This window comes from Hyperolius riggenbachi, chromosome 5, assembly GCF_040937935.1.
Source record: "Hyperolius riggenbachi isolate aHypRig1 chromosome 5, aHypRig1.pri, whole genome shotgun sequence".
Lineage (NCBI taxonomy): Eukaryota > Metazoa > Chordata > Amphibia > Anura > Hyperoliidae > Hyperolius > Hyperolius riggenbachi.
This window is the reverse complement of record NC_090650.1, coordinates 447,252,112-447,258,553: the sequence shown is the minus strand read 5'-3', so window position 1 is coordinate 447,258,553 and position 6,442 is coordinate 447,252,112.

The following is a 6,442-nucleotide window of genomic DNA, read 5'->3' as shown; positions in this document are numbered from 1 at the left end:
TATTTAACTGCAAAACGGTGAATGGATTTCATGTAACACTGTCAAGGTTAGGGTTAGGCACCACTGGGGGGGGGGGGGGGAGTCTTAGGGTTAGGCACCACCAGGGGGTGGTTAGGGTTAGGCACCACTAGTGTTGGGCGAACAGTGTTCGGGTTCTGCAGAACATCACCCTGTTCGGGTGATGTTCGAGTTCGGCCGAACACCTGGTGGTGTTCGGCCAAACTGTTCGGCTTCGCCCGAACTGCTGAACGCCCGGCCGAACAGGGCCCCTGTTCGGCCGAATACGGCCCCCCTATGGGGTCGCAGGCATAAGGAGGGAGCATGCCCCGATCGCGGGGGGGGGGGGGGGGGGGGGGTCGGAAATTCCCCCCACCCCCTCCGCTAGCGCTCCCCCCTCTGCCCGCTTCCCCATACAAAAGTTTGACGAAAGTAAAATAGTACCGGTGGTGGTGGCTGGCTGCTGCAGTGGCTGGCTGGCACTATGAAGTGACTGAGGAGGAGGAGTAGGAGAGTGACGCGTTGAGGGAGGCCGGGCAGCGGGCAGTTCAGCGGTAGTACCCTTGTAGTACTTCCGCCCTTTCTCTGACCTCACGTCCTCCGCGTGATGACGCATACGAGGGTACGCGTGATGCGTACCCTCGTATGCAGAGGACGTGAGGTCAGAGAAAGGGCGGAAGGGGGTGGGGGGAATTTCCGACCCCCCGAGATCGGGGCATGCTCCCCCCTTATGCCTGCTACCCCATAGGTCCCCCAAAGGCGGGATGTTCGGCGAACGTTCCCGAACCCGAACATCCAGGTGTTCGCCCAACACTACTGGGAATCACCAGGGGGGGTTTAGGGGTTAGGGATAGGTACAGAGAGGGTTCTGTGTGTTAACGCTAAATAACAATAAGGCTTTAACGTTAAATAACAATAAGGCTTTAACGTTAAATAGCGATAAGCGTCAAACGAATTAGCGGCAACACTGTGCGCCATTATTCTCAGGCGCCATTTTCAGATTGATCCGTAAAATATATCACTTAGGAGAACACAGAGGAGAGAAAGTGTATTGCATGAGGGTCAATGAGCATGCACCAGGGCCCATGTGCAATTCACTGCATCTCCTGTGTTTTCTCCTAGGAGATCATTTCCCACCTTGGGCCCTATTCACAATCATTTTCCACATGCAGAAATGCACTTGCGGTAAATTCCCAACTGAAAAAAGACCATCATGACATTTACAAATTTTTACGCATGAAAATTGTACGCATTGTTTACCAGCATGCGGTAAAAGTCCACAAAAGTCGGTAATTCCCGCAAAAAAAATAAAAAAATTCACGAAAAAAAGGGGCGCCTTATTTCTGACTTAACTAACCATTTTTTTTTTATCACCTACTAGTACTTGGTGATATATTTCGCTTCCCATTGACTTAAATGGAGTCTGGAGCCTTCAGCGCTGCGTTTGCTGGAATTTAATTTTTTATTTGGGACAAGTTTTTTTACGCATGTTTTCCGCATGGTTACTATGTAATTACGCATGTTTTCCAATTACTTTTTATGCATTCTTTCTGCATGCGGGAAACATGCGGACCATTTTTAGTGAATGTGGAAAAAATGCGGAAATTATCACTGGCGGTAATATAGTGGTAAAAAATCTCTTCCCGCATGTGTGATTGTGTATAGAGACCCATGTCATAAAATGCCATTTAAGCTACCAGCAAGTGGGAAAATACTCAAAATACAATGGCTAGTTTAACCAACTTCTGGGTATATGTAGAACACAGGCGCCAGCAGGATAAAAGTTCATAAAATCTTTAAAGGGAAGGTTCAGGGAGGGTGGGTAAAAAATAAAAATCAAATTCCACTTACCTGGGGCTTCCTCCAGCCCGTGGCAGGCAGGAGGTGCCCTCACCGCCGCTCCGCAGGCTCCCGGTGGTCTCCGGTGGCCGACCCGACCTGGCCAGGCCGGCTGCCAGGTCGGGCTCTTCTGCGCTCCAAGGCCCAGAACTTCTGCGTCCCACGCCGGCGCTCTGACGTCATCGGACGTCCTCCGGGCTCTACTGCGCAGGCGCAGAACTACTGCGCATGCGCAGTAGAGCCCGGAGGACGTCCGATGACGTCAGAGCGCCGGCGTGGGACGCAGAAGTTCCGGGCCTTGGAGCGCAGAAGAGCCCGACCTGGCAGCCGGCCTGGCCAGGTCGGCTCGGCCACCGGAGACCACCAGGAGCCTGCGGAGCGGCGGAGAGGGCACCTCCTGCCTGCCACGGGCTGGAGGAAGCCCCAGGTAAGTGGAATTTGATTTTTATTTTTTACCCACCCTCCCTGAACCTTTCCTTTAAAATTGCTTGGAGGAAGTGGTGGACCTGCCTCCCAAAAGCAGACAAGAGATCCTGTCTTCATATAAATCAAAACATTTATTATACGGTACCCCAAACAAATAGTGCAACGCGTTTCGCAGGTCAAGCCCGCTTCATCAGGCAAAAATTGGGGACAACAGGAAATCTGTAGTAACGGATTAAGCGCCTCAGTAATCCGTTACTACAAATCTCCTGTTGTCCCCAATTTTTACCTGATGAAGCGGGCTTGACCTGCGAAACGCGTTGCACTATTGTTTGGGGTACCGTATAATAAATGTTTTGATTTATATGAAGACAGGATCTCTTGTCTGCTTTTGGGAGGCAGGTCCACCACTTCCTCCAAGCACTTTTAAAGATTTTATCAACTTTTATCCTGCTGGTGCCTCTGTTCTACATACAAATACTCTGTGTCCACTCCTGGTGGAGGGGAGTGCTACCCCCTTTCTTGTTTCTTTACTACAGAGAGCGACTTCTTAATCCTGAGTGAGGACAGGTCTAATCTCCTCACCTGCCTATTGAGTGGTTGCCTGAATGGTAACCCATGTTTGTGAGTATAATTTCTCTCACTTAATCATTTAACCAATCATCTGTAACATTCTACACCATATTGGGCTCTCGGTTTTCTCTTTTTATATTTTAAACTTCTGGGTACTCTTTCTATTGTAAAATGCTGAAAAGTTAGCTTTGTTTAAAGATAAGACGAAAATGACCTCTAAAGCAGCGCAGCTTAATGTGAAGGAACGCCGGAGCGCCCGCTTTGCCTCCCTTACATAGCAGCGCAGCTTAATGTGAAGGAACGCCGGAGCGCCCACTCTGCCTCCCTTACATAGCAGCGCAGCTTAATGTGAAGGAACGCCGGAGCGCCCGCTTTGCCTCCCTTACATAGCAGCGCAGCTTAATGTGAAGGAACACCGGAGCGCCCGCTTTGCCTCCCTTACATAGCAGCGCAGCTTAATGTGAAGGAACGCCGGAGCGCCCACTCTGCCTCCCTTACATAGCAGCGCAGCTTAATGTGAAGGAACGCCGGAGCGCCCGCTTTGCCTCCCTTACATAGCAGCGCAGCTTAATGTGAAGGAACGCCGGAGCGCCCGCTTTGCCTCCCTTACATAGCAGCGCAGCTTAATGTGAAGGAACGCCGGAGCGCCCACTCTGCCTCCCTTACATAGCAGCGCAGCTTAATGTGAAGGAACGCCGGAGCGCCCGCTTTGCCTCCCTTACATAGCAGCGCAGCTTAATGTGAAGGAACGCCGGAGCGCCCACTTTGCCTCCCTTACATAGCAGCGCAGCTTAATGTGAAGGAACGCCGGAGCGCCCGCTTTGCCTTCCTTACTTAGCAGCGTAGCTTAATATGAAGGAACGCCGGAACGCCCGCTTTGCCTCCCTTACATAGCAGCGCAGCTCAATGTGAAGGAAGGCCGGAGCGCCCGCTTTGCCTCCCTTACATAGCAGCGCAGCTTAATGTGAAGGAACGCCGGAGCGCCCGATTTGCCTCTCTTACATAGCAGCGCAGCTCAATGTGAAGGAAGGCCGGAGCGCCCGCTTTGCCTCCCTTACATAGCAGCGTAGCTTAATGTGAAGGAATGCCGGAACGCCCGCTTTGCCTCCCTTGCATAGCAGCGCAGCTTAATGTGAAGGAACGCCGGAGCGCCCGATTTGCCTCTCTTACATAGCAGCGCAGCTTAATGTGAAGGAATGCCGGAGCGCCCGCTTTGCCTCTCTTACATAGCAGCGCAGCTCAATGTGAAGGAAGGCCCGAGCGCCCCGCTTTGCCTCCCTTACATAGCAGCGCAGCTTAATGTGAAGGAACGCCGGAGCGCCCACTTTGCCTCCCTTACATAGCAGCGCAGCTTAGTGTGAAGGACCGCCGGAGCACCCGCTTTGCCTCCCTTACATAGCAGCGCAGCTTAATGTGAAGGAACGCCCGCTTTGCCTCCCTTACATAGCAGCGCAGCTTAATGTGAAGAAGTGCCGAAGCGCCCGCTTTGTCTCCCTTACATAGCAGCGCAGCATAATGTGAAGGAACGCCCGCTTTGCCTCCCTTACATAGCAGCGCAGCTTAATGTGAAGGATCGCCGGAGTGCCCGCTTTGCCTCCCTTACATAGCAGCGCAGCTTAATGTGAAGGAACGCCGGAACGCCCGCTTTGCCTCCCTTACATAGCAGCGCAGCTTAATGTGAAGGAACACCGGAGCGCCCGCATTGCCTCCCTTACATAGCAGCGCAGCTTAATGTGAAGGATTGCCGGAGTGCCCGCTTTGCCTCCCTTACATAGCAGCGCAGCTTAATGTGAAGGAATGCCGGAACGCCCGCTTTGCCTCCCTTACATAGCAGCGCAGCTTAATGTGAAGGAACGCTGGAACGCCCGCTTTGCCTCCCTTACATAGAGCGCAGCTTAATGTGAAGGAGTGCCCGCTTTGCCTCCCTTACATAGCAGCGCAGCTTAATGTGAAGGAACGCCCGCTTTGCCTCCCTTACATAGCAGTGCAGCTTAATGTGAAGGAACGCCGGAGCACCCGCTTTGCCTCCCTTACATAGCAGCGCAGCTTAATGTGAAGGAACGCCGGAACGCCCGCTTTGCCTCCCTTACATAGCAGCGCAGCTTAATGTGAAGGAACGCTGGAACGCCCGCTTTGCCTCCCTTACATAGAGCGCAGCTTAATGTGAAGGAGTGCCCGCTTTGCCTCCCTTACATAGCAGCTCAGCTTAATGTGAAGGAACGCCCGCTTTGCCTCCCTTACATAGCAGCGCAGCTTAATGTGAAGGAACGCCGGAGCACCCGCTTTGCCTCCCTTACATAGCAGCGCAGCTTAATGTGAAGGAACGCCGGAGCACACGCTTTGCCTCCCTTACATAGCAGTGCAGCTTAATGTGAAGGAACGCCGGAACACCCGCTTTGCCTCCCTTACATAGCAGCGCAGCTTAATGTGAAGGAAGACTGGAGCGCTCGCTTTGCCTCCCTTGCATAGCAGCGCAGCTTAATGTGAAGGAACGCCGGAGCACACGCTTTGCCTCCCTTACATAGCAGTGCAGCTTAATGTGAAGGAACGCCGGAGCGCCCGCTTTGCCTCCCTTACATAGCAGCGCAGCTTAATGTGAAGGAAGACTGGAGCGCTCGCTTTGCCTCCCTTGCATAGCAGCGCAGCTTAATGTGAAGGAGCGCCCGCTTTGCCTCCCTTACATAGCAGCGCAGCTTAATGTGAAGGAACGCTGGAACGCCCGCTTTGCCTCCCTTACATAGCAGCGCAGCTTAATGTGAAGGAACGCCGGAGCACCCGCTTTGCCTCCCTTACATAGCAGCGCAGCTTAATGTGAAGGAACGCCGGAGCACCCGTTTTGCCTCCCTTACATAGCAGCGCAGCTTAATGTGAAGGAACGCCGGAGCGCCCGTTTTGTCTCCCTTACATAGCAGCGCAGCTTAATGTGAAGGAACGCCGGAGCGCCCGTTTTGTCTCCCTTACATAGCAGCGCAGCTTAATTAATCAGGCTCCATGAGTGCAAAATGTCCAAAAATTTCTTGGCAGTAGATGTTCGTGTTTAGGACAAATCCGCTGGCAGGGAAAGGGTTAAAGGGTATAGACGTGATAATTCATATTTTCAAGAGAGTTCTATTTTTCCCCCAAATGCATTTCTTGCGGAAATCCTTCATATTTTATTAAAAATGGGAATCACATTTAAGTTCATAAATGTTTTTGGTGAAAAGTGATGTCAGAGCTTGCGGTGGGGAGGAGGGGGGCAGACAGCACCGTACCCCACGCCCCCAACAACCACTACTGTGCCACGCCCCTGCTCCCGACCTCTGGGCACAGAAACACGGCCTGCCGAATCGGCTCCTCTGAATTATGCGGGAAGCGGAGGATGGACCAAACCAACAACCGGTCCTCGGCTGAAATCACCACCATTATTTTCTTCAAAACACCTTTATTCAGAAATAGCGTATGACAGGGTCTGAAATCACCTCTATGGATGGTTTTGGTGAGGAATAATCTGTGAGGAGCAAATCATTCTGAGGTGATGCAGGACTATGCAAGCTATGTATGCAAAGTTTAGCAGATTGAAAATGGACCAATCCAATTACATCTTGCATAAAGTTGCACATGGAATTTGCAT